Source organism: Ovis canadensis, chromosome 12 (genome assembly GCF_042477335.2).
Source record: "Ovis canadensis isolate MfBH-ARS-UI-01 breed Bighorn chromosome 12, ARS-UI_OviCan_v2, whole genome shotgun sequence".
Classification (NCBI taxonomy): domain Eukaryota; kingdom Metazoa; phylum Chordata; class Mammalia; order Artiodactyla; family Bovidae; genus Ovis; species Ovis canadensis.
In genome coordinates this window covers 62,161,392-62,180,128 of record NC_091256.1, presented here as the reverse complement: position 1 = coordinate 62,180,128, position 18,737 = coordinate 62,161,392, and the positions used below count along the sequence as shown (strand labels likewise).

General features: G+C 46.5%; 1 protein-coding gene across 2 annotated transcripts in view; it reads right to left on the bottom strand.

Annotated features, from left to right (window-relative positions):
* The window catches only part of ZBTB17 (zinc finger and BTB domain containing 17), a 28,469-nt gene extending 10,487 nt beyond the window's left edge, over positions 1–17,982 (bottom strand). Inside the window, exons 1-2 of one of the 2 annotated variants that reach the window (XM_069545957.1) lie at positions 17,840–17,982; positions 15,732–15,818 (exon numbers count right to left, since the gene is read on the bottom strand). The gene's annotated coding sequence lies outside the window, so the exon portion shown is untranslated. The remainder of the gene's footprint in view (positions 1–15,731; positions 15,819–17,839) is intronic. The other variant, XM_069545958.1, reaches the window with a different exon arrangement.
* Positions 17,983–18,737: the final 755 nt, after the last annotated feature.

Genomic DNA, 18,737 nt, shown 5'->3' with positions numbered 1-18,737 from the left:
CCCCTCCCTCCAGCCATGCCTGCACGAGACTCCAGCCATGCCTGCACGAGACTCCAGCCAAATCTGGGCGGCCAGCAGTGACACTGTGCCAGTCCCAGGCCTGGCCCTTAGGAGGTCTGGAAGATTCTTTTTGCTTGCTTGGAGCCCAGTCGCCTTGCTGTACAGATGCCCAGGTGCTCCTGCTGGGGACAGAAAACACACGGAGGGGCTCTGGAGGAGACACCGTTGTGCATAATGAAGAGCTGAGAGGCCCCTGCTGACAGCACCAGGGTGCCAGTCCAGCCACTGGCTGAATACTGGCACAGGAATGACCCCCAACACCTCGTGGAACAAAAACAACTGCCCAGTCAACCCATGAAACGAGAAGAAACAAAAAACTGCTGATGGTTCAAGCCACTAAGCATTGAGATGGTTGGCTGACAGCAAGAGATAACTGATTCAGATGGTAAAACTGTAAAGAAAAGGGAATGATTCATGAAAAATTTCAGGGTAACAGTTCTCTCTGGATGGGAGGAGGCGCAATCAGGGGTGTTCTAAGATACTGGAAGCTCTCTGTTTCTTAATCTGGATTCACCTAGATTATATAAACGTGCATTTTGTATACTTTTATAAAGGAACATTTTTCAACATTTAACGATATCTGTAATAAGAAAGTAGTGAGATACAGGTGCCACACTCAGTCCCATGCAGAGACGGGGTCGTTTCCAACTGTGCCCCCAGCCACTCTGGCCCGGGCTACCCTGAGGAGGGGAAAGGGCCTCGAAGGCTGAAAGGAGTGCAGGGGATGCAGGGGGCCGATGGCACCAGAGAAAATACAATCCATCTCATTTGCCTTTCAGATCCAAAACGTGCAAAAAGACTGCTAAGGTGAGGAAGGTTTCTCACTGGGTCAGGAAAACCACGCTACTCAGTCCAGTGAAACCTGAATCCCAGACCCCCCACCCCCACCCTCGGTATCAACAAAACAGCATCTACAGAGTGTCCTCAACATGCCAAGCAGCATGGCACCAGGTGTGGCACAGTCCAATCACCTCAAAACTAAGAGCACTGCTACCCTGGGCTCCAAGTTCCACCCTGCTACCTCCAAGGGTAAGGACCTAAGAGGCAGTTCAGCACCATGCAGGCAGCAGAACCTCTGGGGTCAAGCCAAGCAGGGCCAAATCCAGGGCCTGCCACCCACCACACCAGCAGGTGACGACCTTCTCTTGCATACTGGAAACAATGGAACTACTTCCCATGTTTGTTATAGGATCCAATTAGGAAAGGTAAGCAAAGGGCCTGCCCAGTGCCTGGCACGTGGTAAGCACTCAGCAAATGATTGCTACCAGGAAACAGATGCAGACTACATATATTTTTAGGCCAAAGACCACATCAGATGATTTCCACATTATCTTTTCATGCTGGGCACCTCAAGTGTACTTGGTGACTTGAACCTTGTTTAGACGTTGTAATAATCTCATTACTCCTTCTAAATGTAATCCGGAAAAATCCCAGAGCCCAACTAACATTAAGAGACAAGAGGGTACTGGATAAGAACAAGTAAGAGTGATTTTCTCTGTCAGGGAAGCACTTTATATTGAACAACTGTTTAGTAAACCCCAAGTGTGCTTCCAGATGACCAGCCTGCCCAAAGCTCTGAGTGGGTCCACAGAGCACCGCTCTATCTCAGAGTCGAATGGGCACCTGTCAAACATGAAATATTACCCAGGTTATCAGCACTAAACTGCTGGCAGGATTTCCAAACTGTGGCACAGAGGGAAGCCATTAAGCCAGGAAACAACTGGCCGATCACCAGAGGCCGATCTAAATGAACCACAGCCCCTGGCTCCTAGAACTTGTTGTGCCAGCTACAGGCCTGGACATGACACAGCCATCCAGAGGCCTGGAGGGATCTGAGAGCAGTGACAAGGATCAGCATTCCTGATTTTCTAGAAATACTGGTGGCTCCTGGACACAACTTGGCATACACAAACTTGGGCCAAGGAAACGGAAGTTCACAGCAGGCCAGCCCAGCAAATGTGAAACCTCCCTGCCCAACCCCACCAACCTACCCAGTGTGACAACCCGTCCCTTTTCAGTGCAATGTGACAGAGAAGCAAATATCAACAACAGGCAACATGACAGAGAAGCAAAATATCAACAAAACCAGCCCTATGGAACTTTTCTCCTTGGCCAGCAAATACAGCTCTTCTATTAAGCTTGTGTTTCTCAAACTATTAGAATCAATTTCCACTTTATATAAACCCACAAACCTGACTCAGCCCTTCCCCACAGCCCCCAAATGCTTCATCTTCTACTGAATAGTGGCCCCCACCCTGAAAATCACTGCTTCCTGCTATATAATGCTCCCTGCCAAGGTTTAGTACTGTTTTCTCTGCTGAATTTGTGTTATAAAAAAACACTGAAAAAAAACCTGATTTTTAAATTAAAAATAATGTCTAAATATAAAATTAAATTGTGACACTGATGTTGCTTTTCAAACTATGTAACTTCCACGACCTCTAAGATTTAACCATGCTTCTGAAGAGGGAGTGGACACCCTTTTCCCTGACCCCATCGCTCTAGGAACGTGTCTGGGCAGGAAGGGCTGGCTGACCCTGCAGAAAGCAGTCCTATATCCCAGCACCTGTGCCAGTTTAGAACCCACTGTACCAGTACATGCAGATCAAGGGCCTTGCTACCAAAAAGAGAACATCAGAACATAGGGGACATGCGTGGGGTCTTATCATTCTCTGCCCAGTACTCCCTGAGGGTGGTGGCACATGGACACAGCCTGAAATTACACCTGTACATGTCTTCTCCTATGAAGTTTAATAAATTCACTGCTGGGCTTCCCTGGTGGCTCAGTGGTAAAGAAACCGCCTGCCAATGCAGGAGACATGTATTTGATCCCTGATCCAGGAAGATCCCACATGGTGCGGAACAACTAAGCCCGTGTGCCGCAACTACTGCGCCTGTGCTCTGGAGCCCAGCAGCCGCCAACTACTGAAGCCCACACACCCTAGAGCCTGTGCTCTGCAACGAGAAGCCACTGCAATGAGAAGCAGCACACTGCTACTAGAGGGTGGCCCCCGCTCACCACAACTAGAGACAAAGCCCACGCAGCAATGAAGACCCAACACAGCTAAAAATAAACACAATTTTTTAATTTAAAAATTAATTTGAAAATACATTAATTAAAAATAATTGTATTCATTGCTGGGTGGGCAGACTTCTTGTTTCTTCCTTACAGCTGTTTACAGCACCTAAAACCTTGCTCTCAAATCAAGTTGGGGAATAGGCCTGGTATAGAACAGATTACTGGCCATGTGGAATATGACTGATTCAAGGTCAGAGTATTCTGTGGACCCTTACAAAATGATCATTGTACTTTTGGTGCTTACTACTGAAAAACTAACAGATAAAGCCACTATGAAAAGTGAACTCTTAATCACAGTCTTTTAATCACAACAGTAGCAATATGTATTTGAGAAACAGTTCTATGAATAAGAATGAGAAATCTCCCCTAAAATACAGAAGCTCTGTGGTGTGATACAGCTGCCCATATACTTACTATACTTCCCTCTGGGGTCCTCCATCCATAAATCAGGAAACAGATATAAATAGAGACTAAACAATCACACACACATTTAATGAGTGCTTACTCTGTGCTCACCTTAGGGGCAGTATTCCCACTTTGAGCCTAGTGGGGAAGACAGGTAATAAATCCACACACTACATAATGTCACATACTCAGTGCTGTGAAGAAAACCAAAGAAAGCCGAGGCTATTAACCAGAAAAGGGTCAAGGAGGAGCTCTCTGAGGAGGTGACACTGAAGCAAAGACCTGGATGAAGTGAAGAGCGAGCCACGCCACCATAAGCCCAGGGACAATTACAGACATAAGGAAGGGCAAAAGCAAAGGTCCGGAGACAGACGTTACTTGGACAAAGGGGCCAGAGTGCCTGAAAAGGGGGGAGGGAGCAGGAGGATGAGAAGCACCAAGGTTGGCAGCAGTAGAGGCTGAGATCACTCAGGGTTTCAGAGGCAAGTCAGGCTTTGGAGTTTCTTCTAAGTAGGCTAGTATGCCCTGGGGGTGCGGTGGGGCTGAGAACAGAAGAGTGACTACAAGGAGGCAAGTGCGGATGGACACAGGAACACCAGGAGACAAGCCAGAGAGGAAGGTGGCCTCCAACAAGGAGCAGGCGGAAAGGTGAGAAGTAGTCGGATCAGGGATATGTCTTGGTGACGCCAACAGAAAGACTGACCAAGTAAGATGCAGGTTGTGAGAAAAGAAAGGAGTCAAGGATGACACCAAAATTTTTAGCCTGAGAAACTGGCCAAGTGGCGGTGTCATTTACCGAGGTGAGGAATTGATGGTGGAACAAAGGATTAGTGGGGGGAAAGCAAGTAGAGAGAGTGGTGAGAAATGCAGGTGGTGGGACAGGCTGGAGGCCACGCCCATCACGCCAGGACTCGGCCTCATCCCCAGCTGATGGGAGTCATGCCAGATTTAAGCAAGAGGGCCACAGTTAGACTCACATTTCTGAAAGGTCACTCTGGCTGCATGAGTGTGGAGCGGCTGAAAGGGCAACAGCAAAAGCAGGAAAACAACTCAGGAAGTCCTGCAGTGCTGGCCCCGTAGGACATGAGGAATGAGGCAGTGTCACCCCCAGGCTGGCGCCAGGTGAGGCTGACTGGTGCCCAGAACCCAACACACTCACTGGGGGCCCTTCTGAGCAGCGTGTGCAAGCAGTCCTCCTGTTGAACATCAGCATCCTTTTAAAGCTTTCAGTATCTCAGCATCCCTTACCATTTAGTACCCAACCCTGCCCGGGAGAAGTTGGGACATGCTATTTGTCCACCACCACATCTCAGGCTGAGAATTCCGACCTCTTACTCACATTTCAAAGAAAATGCCCACAACTCTGGAGGAATGTACAAGAACCTGGTAACGGGGATCCCCTCACAGCAGCAGGGGAAAGATGGAAAGGAGTTACACTCTTCACTCTTCCATCCTGTCCGGGTTTTTCTGTTTTATTTTACCACTTGTAAATGTTATTGATTAAAATATTAAAATTGAGAAAGTAAAACACAGAGGGAAGGAGGGGAGAAAGAAGAAAAGAGAGAAAGAAAATGTCCACAAAGTCAGAGCTTCTTCACTTTCTCTTAACCATAACCTTTCAGATATTTTCTGCGAGACCTGGTGACTGAAAACTTCTCAAAAGCAAAAAATTTCTCATAAGGGAAATGGAACATTATGGTAATTTGCACAAAGAATGTGTCACTTGGGAAAACTTGATGAGCAAAAATTCCTTAAGGGGACAAAATGGAAAATCCCCTAGAAGAGCAGCTGGTGGCCTTTTCCAGACGCGGATGAACCCCTCTGACTCTGCGACGGCCCTGAAGGCCTCTGGGAATCACACACACAATTCAGCACGCGACTTCAGGGAGCTGGCTCCCCCGACCCGGTTAAAACTCCTGCCTTGGAGTCCAGCCAAAGCTAGTTAAGTCCCTCGGGCAAGAGTACTTAAATCCCTGCATCTCAGTTTCCTTTCTGTGAAACAGGGATGGTACTAAAACTTCACAAAGCTGCTGCTGGCCATCATTGTTATTATACATAAACCCAGGCCAGCAACATCAATCTGTAACAGGAAAGTGGGGAACGCAGCGCTCGCCTCCCTTCCCTATCGTCTAAAAATGGACACAGGGACTTCCCTGGTGGTCTAGTAGCTAAGGCTCCGTGCTCCCAATGCAGGGGGCCCAGGGTTGATCCCTGGTCAGGGAACTAGATCACCCATGCCACAGCTGACAATCTGCATGCTGCGCCTAAACATCCTGTGTGCCACGACGAAGCCTCGGCGCAGCCAAATAAAAATGCTAAGAAAAATTTTTAAAAATAAAAATGGATGTAAAATCTCATCAGTAAGCCAGGCACCCATGACAGATAAAGCTTCAACCTGAAAAAAGATCAAAAAAGGCCCTGCAAACTGCAATACTTCTTCCACTCAATAGTAACCAGAAGGAAAGGCACAGGTGCTTTGTACTTGACAGCAAAAGCCACCTTCTTTTCTACAAAGAACATGATGATTTTGGAGGAGCAAAGCAGCTTTCATTGAGAAAGAAGATAAAACATGACAATTCCAAAGGGAGGATTAGTTGTCCCATGGTACTAGTTAAGATCAAGAATTCAAAATAAAGAAAGAAGTTGAATACTATTAATAATTAGTAGGAGGTAGATGTAGGTATCTGAACTTCAATGTAACACATGATTTTCAAGTGACTGACTTTTTCTGGGTTTGTTTTCTCATTAGGATTAGTGACTTCGAAGGTCCCTTCAACTGTTCAGATTTAATAAATGTTGAGTAAATGATTTCATTAATAAGACTGAAGATTATAAATGCATGCATTTGAAGTATAACAGATACCATGTGAATGACAATAAAAATTACATATTTATCTAGCACCTAGCAGTTTTGTTTTTTTTTTTTTCATCTAAAACTTTCCTTACATTGGAAATCTTAAGATTTCCAACTAGGAACATGAACCATATAGGACATGAACATCAACTATGAACTATATACTGGGGCTTCCCTGACAGCTCAGCTGGTAAAGAATCCGCCTGCAACTCAGGAGACTGTAGTAGGATTCCTGGGTCAGGAAGATCTGCAAGGGATAGGCTACCCACTCCAGTATTCTTGGGCTTCTCTTGTGGCTCAGCTGGTAAAGAATCCACCTGTAATGTGGGTGACCTGGGTTCAGTCCCTGGGTTGGGAAGATCCCCCGGAGAAGGGAAAGGTGACATGAACATCAACTATGAACTATATACTAATATCTATGACCTATATAAGCCAACATTCACTATTCCATACAGGATTAAACCGAAGTTAATATTTGGTAAAACTTGACTGGGAAAAACTAAGAGTAAGGATATTTTAGAGGAGTATTTTCAGAGACCTCAAAAACTTAAAAGACAGGCCTGGACAAAAAGTGGCCAAGAATTCAGTGCCTCTACTTCCAAGGATTTCTTCAAACTGTTAGGCTCCTCAGATCTAGATGCTGAGTGCTGCTCCAGAAGAGAGTGGTGTTTGGACAGCAGCCCTGGGAGGATGAGAAGCAGCTCACCCCAAGCTGGCCCTGAAGAAACAGTGCAGCCGGCCTCCTGCCCCTCCACCCACCACCTGCAGCAGCATGAATCAGCAAAGCTGCTGGAAGCCTTTTAACGAATGACTTGCAACCCTGGCGGTTTTTCAGCCAGCCCCTTTTGAAGTGCGAGCTTCTGAGAGAAACTTGGAAACCACCCTAAGCACTGCCTGGTTGCTGGTCCGAGGGCAGGCAGGGCAAGAGACAGATAGAGACACAGAAAGAGAGATAGACAGAGCACCTGCAAGGCCATGTAAGGAAGCACGTCAGTCCCAAGGGGCCACTTAATGGGACCATGATGAGAAAGTGACAGTACCCGAACTTATTTCTTAAGAGCATGAAAGACAGGTCAGAAACCTAAATGTTCTGTCTCATTCACATTTCTACCCTTATATTCTCAACTTCCCAAAGGCAAATATAAACTGGGGCGGGGGGGGGGGGGGGGTGGTGGTGGTGAATATTTACAGCCTATATGGGAAATAAGGGTTAACAGTCCCAAAATATAAAGAACTTTAATCAAATGAAAACATATGTCCACACAAAGCCTGTAGACAAATGTTCACAGCAGCATTATTCATAACAGTCAAAAGGTCAAAACAGGACTTCCCTAGTCATGCAGAGGTCAAGAATCCACCTGCCAATGCAGGGGACACAGGTTCGATCTCTGGTCTAGAAAGATTACACATGCTGTGGGACCGCCAAGCCTGTGCAGCACAACCACTGAGCCCATGTGCTGCAACTACTGAAGCCCACATGCCCTACAGCCCACACGCCACGAGGGAAGCCACTGCAACGAGAAGCCTGCGCAGCAACTGAGTAGCCCCTGCTCGCTGCAGCTAGGGAAAGCCCACGTGCAGCCAGGGAGACTCAGCACAGTCAAAAATACATTTTTTTAAAAGGTCACGACAGTCCAAATGTCCATCGACTAAGGAATAAGTAAATAAAATGCGGCATGCAGAGAATGATTTGATAATAAGAAAGTACTGATACGTGCTACAATTTGAATTGAACCTTGAAAATATCGTGCTATGTGAAAGAAGCCAGCCACAAAAGACTAAGATGCATGACTCCGTTTATACAAAATGCCTAGAATAGGCAAATCCATAATGATAGGAAATGGTTGCTTTGGGCTGGGGGAGACAGGTAAATGGGGAATGACTGCTCATGGGTGGCAGGTTTCTCCTGGGGATGATGAAAATGTTCTGGTTGTGACAGCTGCACAACTCTGTGAATAAACTAAAAGCCATTGAACTGTGCACTTAAAATAGGTGAATTGTATGGTATGTGACTGTCTCAATAAAGCTGTTATTAAAAATTAAACAGCAAGAAAAAAATCTTCTAACAGAAAAACAAGCCAAAGAAATGAACAGGAAATTCACAAATGAAAAAATATGAGTGTGGTCAATATACTCGATACAGAAAAAAGATAATAATCAGATATGAATAAGCACAAGTTACCACTTCCAGTTTCAAGGTGGCAAAAATCGAAAAGACTGAGTTTCCACTCTGGGCCAGAGCCCGTCCCCAGGGAGCAGGAGCAGAAAGTGGTACACTGTGCCAGGCTGCAGCCTGTCAACACCAATGCAGGTTCTAAATGTGCTCATCGGTTAGACACAAATTTAAAATGCCTAGATATGAGTAACTGTCCAGAGAGCCCACCATGCGGAGGCTACGATTTCCCAGCCTGATGGGGTATTACCCAGCCGTAAGGAAATAGTGAGTCCTGGTAAAGGACTGTGGGACTGGGTCCAGAGAAAACAGACCCATGCTAATAATAAGTCCCACTAGGCTGAACACTTGAGGGGAGGGTACTGGCAAGAGAAATACTTGGCTCGCTATTTCCCAAGGGCAGTGGCACGTGGGGCGCACAAGTCTAACAGCAGCCACTGGGAGAAACTGGAATAGCTGCCGGGGCAGCCTGCCTGCAGAGTGTTTCCACATACACAACCTCATCAAATGTTCACACTAATTCTTTGGGAGAGTAGTAATGATCACCCTCGCTGTGCAGAAGAGCAAAATAAGGCTTAGAGAAGTTGTCATTCCACCCAGGTCTCAATGACATGCCCAGATCCAAGGTCAAAGTCCACCACACTCTATGAGGTGTGCTCTTTTCACTTGAAACAGGGACAAAACTTCCATGGACAGACACAGAATTCTTGATTCACTGGATCCTCAGTCTGTCCCAAAAGGGTAAATTCTCTGTCAGTAACTGGCAACTCCCTTTCTTTATACTAATTAGTGTTATAAAACATGTTATATATTTTTTTAAGAAGTCAGAAATGAGCAATGTTAAACCTTAGTTCTGATCTTCAGTTTGCAACTGCCAAATGAAACATAAAATTGAAACTCTGAAACATCTTAATTTCTAAAAGCAGGGCACACCAGGTAGGGGCTTCCCTGATGGCTCAGTGGTAAAGAATCCACCTGCCAATGCAGGAGACCTAGGTTTGCTCCCTGGGTCAAGAAGATCTCCTGAAGAAGGAAAATAGCAACTCACCCCAATATTCTTGCTGGGGAAATCCCATGGACAGAGGAGCCTGGCGGGCTACAGTCATGGGATCATAAAAGAGTCAGATATGAATTAGCAAGTAAACAACAACAACACAGCATACCAGGTACCCCGACTGACTCTCACCACACAGGGCTACAAATGCTGAAGAAAAACTATATGACATCCTTTAAAATGCATCAGAGAACTGGCCTATCAACAAGGAATACTGACACGTCAAACAAACTTAAGCAAAGGCTGCAATTCTTGGGGAAAGAAATGGCAACCCACTCTAGTGTTCTTGCCTGGAGAATTCCAGGGACGGTGGAGCCTGGCGGGCTGCCGTCTATGGGGTCACACAGAGTCGGACACGACTGACGTGACTTAGCAGTAGCAGCAATTCAAATAGCAAGTGGAGCTTTGAGGGTGGGCAGCAAGGGCATCTGCAGAACTGGGCAAGCTCAAGTTCTCCCCCTACCCCCAAAAAGGGAGCTCCCTCCAGAATAAAGCTGGGTCCCAAAGGGTTATATCTTAGTGGAAAGAAAATGGCACAGAAAACAGCCTGTATCAAATCAAGGCACTAGATGGAGAGGTGTACAATCCCTCTGGGAGAATCTGTAACCACTAGATGGTCCCCCATGGACTACAGCCCAAAGTCACACACTGTAAAAGATACACTTCAGGCAGATAAAAAGTGATCCCAAAATGAAAGTATTTGATGCAAGGAGGGAGGACCAACTAAAATAGTAAATAAATTAGTGTACCTAGGGGCTTCCCTGGTGGTCCAGTGGTTAAGAATCTGTCTGGCAATGCAGATCCCTGGTCTGGGAAGACCCCCACATGCCACAGAGCAGCGGAGCCGGGCACCACAATGACTTAGCTCATAAGCTAGTGCCTGCGCTCAGCAACAAGAAAAGCCATCACAAGGAAGAGCAAGCCCCACTCACCACAACCAGAGAGAGTCCATGCAGCAGTGAAGACCCAGCACAACCAAAACATAAAAGAACCAAACTATACAACTAAGGAGTAAAAGCTGAGGAGGGAGTATCAGGAACTAAAGTGTGGTAAGGTCCTAACTGCTTGGGAGAAAAGTGTAAAGACACTGACTAAAGTTTCCCTGATAGCCCAGCTGATAGAAAGAATCTACCTGCAATGCAAGAGACCCCGTTTCGATTCCTGGGTCAGGAAGATCTGCTGGAGAAGGGATAGGCTACCCACTCCAGTATTCTTGGGCTTCCCTTGTGGCTCAGCTGGTAAAGAATCCACCTGCAATGCGGGAGACCTGGGTTTGATCTCTGGGTTGGAAAGATCGCCTGGAGAAGGGAATGGCTACCCACTCCAGTATTCTGGCCTGGAGAATTCCGTGGACTGTATAGTTCATGGGGTTGCAAAGAGTCGGACACAACTGAGCGAACTTCACTTCACAAAATTAAAAATTGGCAAGTCATGTAAATTGAGAGATAAGCCATGTTCATGAATCAGAATATCAGTATCATAAAAACATCACCTCTATCCAAACTGACATGTAATAAATTCAATTCTAATAAAATTCAAAGTGATTCTAATAAAAAAACTCCCAACAATTTTTATGGAATTTGATAAACATAATCCAAAATGAAGATAGTAGAAAGCCAAAACCTTACCAGATACCAAGAATTGTTATATAACAACTTAGAGGGACTTTCCTGGTGGCCAAGTGGCTTAAGACTCCCGCTCCCAATGCAGGGGACCTGGGTTTGATCCCTGGTCAGGGAACTAGATCCCACACGCTGTAACTAAGAGTTTGCAAGCCGAAAGTAAAGATCCCATGTGCCCCAACTAGAAGATCAAAGATTCTGTGTGCTGCATCTAAGATCTGGTGCAGCCAAATAAATAAACAAAAAATAGAAAAAAAAATTAAAGAACTGAGAAATTAAATCAGTGGGATATTGGCACATAGACAGAGATAGATAGTAAAGAGCCCAGAAATAGTCCCACACATTTGTGGACACTTGATGTATGATAGTGGTTACTGGTGACTTTAAAGAGCCACAAGAAAGGAATGTATTTTTCAATACATAGTACAGGCTTAATCTGATGTGCTTATTTAAAAAAAGGAAAAAATTATCTCCTGTCTCAAACCATATATAAAAATTATTACGAACAGACTAAAGACTTTAGAGTAAAAGGTAAGAATCATAAAACATTTGGAAGACAATACAAGGGGAAATACCTTTATAAACCTGAAGCAGGGAGGAAGTTCTTAAAAAGAAATAAGTGCCAACTATTAAGAAAAAGTTAATAAATGACATTAAAACTAAGAATTTCTGTTCATTAAAAAAAACTAGAGTGACAAGACAAGTAGCAAACTGGAAGTGGATGGTTTCAACACATCTAACTGACAAAGGATTAATATCAAAACAAAAAAACAGGGAGAAAAAAAGTCTCCATATAATAAAAAGACAACTCAATAAAACAATGAGCAAAAAGATTTAAGCCATCTTTTCAGAGAAGCTGAAAGGTGAATGATCCATTAGTGCATGAAAAGATACTCAACCCACTAATAACCATGAAGACACAAATCAAAACCACGTGAGGTATCACTGAGCTTCCAACAGATTAGTAAAAAGTTTTAAATCTGATGATACCATTGTTCAGAGAATGTGAAGCAGGCACAGTTGTCAGCTGAGTAAACTGGAGAAACCACTCTGGAAACGACTTGGTATTACTGTATTTTGTCAAACTGAAGATGCACATACCCTAGGATTCAGTCCTCCTCCCCAGGGTGTATCCTGACAGGATGCACACACGTGCCCCAGGAATGGTCACAGTATCACTGTCTGTCTCAGCAAAATACTGAAAACAAACGTCCATCAACAATAGAAAGGATGCGTAAATTCTCATACAATGGGACACAACTCATCAGTGAAAACAAAACACACCTATATGCAACACAGATTAACCTCGAGAACACGTGTTAAGCAAAAAATTTAGATCACTGAGAAAAACAAGATGATGTACTAAGTCCAAAATCAGGCAAAATTAAATAATGACATTGTTTAGCAACACAAGCACAGGTGGTAAAACCATAAAGAAAAGCAAGAGATGGGAATTCCCCTGGCAATCCAGTGGTTAGGACTTGGCACTTGCAGTGCCATGGCCTGGATTCAATCCCTGGTCCGGGAACTAAGATCCCACAAGCCATGGGGCCAAAAAAGAAAAAACACCAAAAAAAAAGAAAGAAAGAAAAGCACGAACACAGTAAAAGCCAAATCCAGTGATTATGCTGGGGTGGGACTGGGACAGGATCAGGGAGGGGCACTTCAAAGGTAATGGGAACATTCTTTAGTGTAAAGGAGGTGATGGGTATATGGCTGCTCCTTCTATGCTTATCCTTCAGGTGGTATATATTCTTTTGTATCTACTCAATATTTAACAAGACAACTTAGAAAATTAAACAATGTTATTTCTGACTTTAAGCCATGATTTGAAGCATTAACTTGGGCAGCTGACTTGAGTTACACTCAACTAGGAAAGTCCCCGACAGGGGCCCACCCAGCCCTGAGACTACAGAAATGAGAAATGCTTCACCACCCAGGCTCCTGAGCTGGAGACAACTTCCCACTGGGCCCTGGAGCCTTCCACTCAGGACAGGAAAGGTACTGCTTAGATGAATCACGTCAGGAGAGGAAGTGGGGTGGGTGGGGTAGGGGGAACCGGTTCTACTGCCAGACCTTTTAAGACGAGAAGCTGAGTACATTTTTGATCTGACAGTGAACCCACCAAGGCTGCTTTCAGGCTGGGTCCAGACTCTCAGCAGGAACTGCCACCTCTGAGGCTCTGCATGCTGCCCTTTAGACACGAGTGAGCAACTCTCAACCCTAACCATGCCCTCCACTTCCTTCCTCTGAAGCTCAAGGCTGATCTTTCCAATTCCTAACAATCAGGCGTGAATGTAACAGCCCTGGCTTTCTGTATGCATCTGTGACTATATCACTGAGGTCAACCATAGGTAGCCCTCAGACTGTTAAGCTACTGATACCCATGAGGGCCTCTGAGAGTGCCAGACACCTATTCTGACACTGAACACACACACCTGGAGCAACCGCTAAAATCACTTCGTGCTAAAATGCCTACTCTTTGTGACCTCTATTATTTCAATCATTTAAAAATGTGGCTAGCAAAAGAAGTAGATTTTGGTAAGTTATGGTCTCTAGGACAATATGCTTTGCGCACAAAATGTACTTGGAGTGTTTCGCTTCCTGTGAGGTTGGTGTCCCGCCCTTTGGTGGTGTCTGTTACCCTGCCAGACACCAGATCTGAGAACCTCTGTGCCACCCGTGTGGCACCATCCCTGGGGGAATTCCAGGAAGGTAGAGAGTGGGACACCTGGTCTTTTTTGTGGCAAACTGTTCAAACTGAAGCTCTGCCCACAGTGGCTGCCCTGTTGGCATTCTAGACTCAAGGCCAGTTTATGTGCAACAAAACCAAGCCACCTGACACTTTAAAATGTCTGTCCTGTATACACATACAGGCATGCATGTGCACAGAAGGGCCCGGACACGAGGACACACAGACGCGGTTAACAGTCATCTCGGACAGGAACTGGGTCAGACATAAAAGGGTCACTAACTTTCCTATCCTAAGCATTTTTTTCTTCCTCAGCTCTGCACACTTTCTTTCTTGACCCTCATAGGAGGTTGTTGTTAGATCACCCTCTCCTAATTAACACACAGTAACACTAGATACCAACTGTGGACTCAAAGACTAGATAAAGCACTTTACATGCATTACCTCATTAATAATTCCATCCAATAAAGCTAGCCTGAGGTCATCATTATTCCCACTACACACCCGAGGAAACGGAGGCTTAGAGAGGTCAAGTACTTTGTCCAAAGGCACACAGCTAGTAAGTGTAAGGACCAGGTATGTTAAGCTCAAGTATCTTTGACTTAGAAGTTCATGCTTCTAACCAGCACCCCATAACCCAGAAATTCTGTTTTTTGTTGTCTAGTTGCTCTGTTGTGTTCGACTCTTTGCAACCCCATGGACTGTAGCCTGCCAAGCTCCTCTGTCCATGGGATTCTCCAGGCAGGAATCCTGGAGTAGTACTGCCATCTCTTTCTCCAGAGGATCTTCCTGACCCAGGGACTGATCCCGTGTCTCCTGCATTGGCAGGTGGATTTTTTACCCCTGAGCCACCTGAGAAGCCCATACTATGATTACCCATGTGGCTAAGAACGCCTTGATCCTGGGATCCATCTCCCCCATATCCACACCCTGAGCCCCCAGTGCAGTGTCTGACACATCAGGCACAAAAGAACAGTGACTGTGTAAGCAAGCCTGGACTCCCTGGACCCAAGCAACACGAACGACCCAAAGCCAGAGGAGCCTGCCTCGGGGGCCCACACCCCACCCTGTTCCAACAGTGAGTGGACTTCCCTCAGGCCTAACCTTCAGAGGCAGCAATCCAGTCACACTGGAAACAGAACTGGTTCTCTCAGCCAGCTTTCCCTCCAGCACTGGAACAGCTGTGATTCCTCCTTTGGTTGTACACCAGAGGCTGGGGTATGGGGACACGTTGTACAAAGATATGTATCTTCAAACATTAGAACCTTAAAAAGAATGGGTATGTGCTCCCCACTTTGTCTTTCCCTCTCTGCCATATGGAGTGCACACACAATGGCAGGATCCAGAGCAGCCTGCTCAGTCCATGAGATGGAAGCCGGGGTTTGAGCAAGGAGAGCCACATGACCAGTGGAACCTTGCTTCTGGATGACTTTGCAGAACAGAGTGAGCTACCCTGGCCAGTTCTGGACTGCCTACTCCCAGACTGTTAAGGGCCAGGAATAAATTTCTATTTCCTTTCAGCCACTACATTTTGGAGCATTTTAGATTGTACTTAATTAAAGCAAGGTATGAACACTGCCCAGGGATTAATCTAGCATGATCTTTGTCCACAAAATGACAACAATATTATCAACATCCTCCTAGCCAAACTAACTAGGATTTTGTCATTACTGTACACTTTTAAAGAAAAAGTTGTCTCGAAAGGGTGAGTTGAAGCACGCTGTGCCTAGAGAAGAGGGACAAACAAACTGACCTCCTGGTTTGTTTCACCTTTGAGTCTTAATAGACATACCTCAGATTTCCAAGTAGCCCAGGCTACTCTGTTCCGACAGTTTGTCTGGGGAAACTCCAGCTTGGCTCTCCTCCTCCAGCTCATTACCTGAGTCAAAGACCAAGTGGAAAATCTGATGAGAACCTGCAGGATTTTAAGAGCTGCTTAGGCAAATACAGAGCACTGAGCAGAGTCTGGCACAAAGGCAGCGCTCAATAAATGTTACACTGGATTGTGATTGGGCTGCTGCATGCCAGACCCTGTGCTGGACAGCTGGGATACAAAGATGAATAAACCTAGTCCCAGTCCCTACACTCAGGAAAGCCCCCTACACTCAGGAAAGCCCGCTACACTCGGGAAAGCCTGCTGACTGAAAGACATAACACAAGGTTGATAAGCAAAAGCAATGAGGCTGTGCCCAAGTAGTCTTACTGCACTAGCATTCCCCAGGGATGTCCCAGACACCGTGCTTCTCACTCCAGACCCTCACCCAGGTGACACATCCCTTCCCATAACTGTAGTGACTTTTGATGGATGCTAGATCACCAATGGACAGTTCCACTTGAATGTTTTACAGGCATTAACAACAGACATGTTCAAAACAAAATATGTCTTCTCTCCTTAAATCCCCTCCCTATCCCACTGAACAGCATCACCATCCACCAGTCAAAAATTCAGAGCCAACCCTGACCTCACCCCCAGCCCCTAAATCCCCCATCTAAGTCATCACCAACTTTGGTCAAGTCTACCTCCAACACATCTCTCCCCACCTTCTGCCTCTAATCTAACTCAAGGCCACGGTCATCTCTCACCTCCACAGTTCTAGTAGCCTCTTAACTGGACTCCAGGCCCATTCCCTTTAATACAGTCTTAACTAGCATGATCTTTCTAATCCACAAATCTGATTCTTATATGCGTTCTCAACCTAAAATTGCAAGTCCATAGCTAGGTTTAAAAACTTCCCTAGGGGAGATTCCACTACAGGATTCGTGGTTGGGGAACTAAGGATGCCTCATGCCCCACGGCTGCTTTCCCTTCCCAAAACAAGACCCCTGAGGACCAGACCACACACTAGTGTCTTTCATCTCTGTCCCTAGGCAGCTTTCTCACACATTCCATCTTCAACTGAGAATACTCTTCCCCTTTTCTGCCTGCAAGCTCCAAGCATCCTCCAGTTCTGTTTCCTGGGGAACAGAAGCCTTCCTGGATTTGCCTAAACTGAGTGAGGTGCCTCTACTCAGTATTTTCTGCTTTTTTCCCATCATATCAGAATTGCCTACATTTCAGTGTCTCCCACTTGAGTTTCTGAGCTCTGGGTGATGATGATGATACAAAAAATAACAGCAACAAGCACACACAGCATTTACTTTGTGCCAGCAGGCCTTCTTAGCACTTTACACCGATTATCTCATTTAACTTTTATAATCGTTTTAGGAGGCAGATTTTATTCTCAACCGTGCTTTAAGGATAAGAAAACCGAGGCAGGAGGCGAGGAACCAACGTGCCTAAGGACACAGTTGGCAAGCACCGAGACAGGATTCAAACTCGGCTGCTTGGCTCCACAGCCTACACTTTTTAACCACTCGCTCTATCCTCTGAACCCATCAGGAGTTGAACCACAGTCTGTGGAACGAATGAATGAATGAAATGGTCTCATACAGGGGCAGTATCGGTCTCCACCACGACAAACTCCTTCTAGGCCCTCACAGGCATGTGTCCTCCAGCCCCACCGGCCAAAGTGAGCTGCGCGGGCACCCCGCCACCTCGCGGCCTCAGAACGCCCACCAGCCGCGGCACGCGGGGTCAAGGGGCGGTGACAGCCGGGCGGCGGGGGCGGAGATGCTACCAGCTGGGGTGTCACCCAGCCCGGAGGCGACTCGCGCTCCCTCGCCGGGACAGCGAGTCCAGTCCGCCCGCCCACTATCCGCCCGCTCGCCAGGCAGCGTCCCCCACCCATTTGTCCTGCACCCTCATGTTGTGCGGGGTCCCCTCAGTCCAGGTTCCCGTCCCAGTCCACTTCCCTCCCCTCCCCCACACAACCGTCCCCGGCGTCCCGCCGCGTCCCATCCTCCGCCGCCTCCGCCTGACTCCTGGGACTCCCCACGCCCCGGATGGTTGCTGACCCTCACCTGCCATGTCCTGGGCCCCACCACAGAAAGAGGTGCATCACGGCCGCGAGAAGGCCGGGGACAGCACTTCAGAGCAGACAAAGGGCGCCGCCATGTTAAAGTCGGGCGGAACCGACCTCGCTGGCTTCCCGGCTGCAACTTCCGGCGCCTGCGCAGTGCCCTCCTAGGCGTAGCTTGCGGACTGGCGCATGCGCATAGTAATCGAGAAGTTCTGTAAAACAGTCCTGTGCGCTTAGAAATTCTCATTGTAACCTTTCCTTGGTTTTCTGTTTCAAATGTAAAAGTAACAGCTTCTACGTGTTCAGCGCTTCCTGTGTTGCCAGGCACTCTGTTAACCAGTTTACGCGCATTATCTCTAGTCCTCTCACCGTTATACGATAATATTTTTCTCCCACTTTTGAAGAAGGGAAAACGGAGTTTCAGGGTAAATGAATTGCTCGTTATCACGCGTCTTACAAGTGGTGAAGCAGAGCTGTGAATGAACCTAGTTGTGGCATCAAAGCTGTAGGACCACAGTTAGGTTTTTCTACCTTCTGAGTTAAACGTTACCCGTTTCCCTGTTTAGGGGATATCCAGGATTCAGTTCAGTTCAGTCGCTCAGTCGTGTCCGACTCTTTGCAACCCCATGAATTGCAGCACGCCAGGCCTCCCTGTCCATCACCAACTCCTGGAGTCCACCCAAACCCATGTCCATTGAGTCGGTGATGCCATCCAACCATATCTCCAATAGCATGTTGGGCACCTACCGACCTGTGGAGTTCATCTTTCAGTGTCCTATCTTTTTGCCTTTTCATACTGTTCATGTGGTTCTCAAGGCAAGAATACTGAAGTGGTTTGCCAGTCCCTTCTCCACTGGACCACATTCTGTCAGACCTCTCCACCATGACCGGTCTATCTT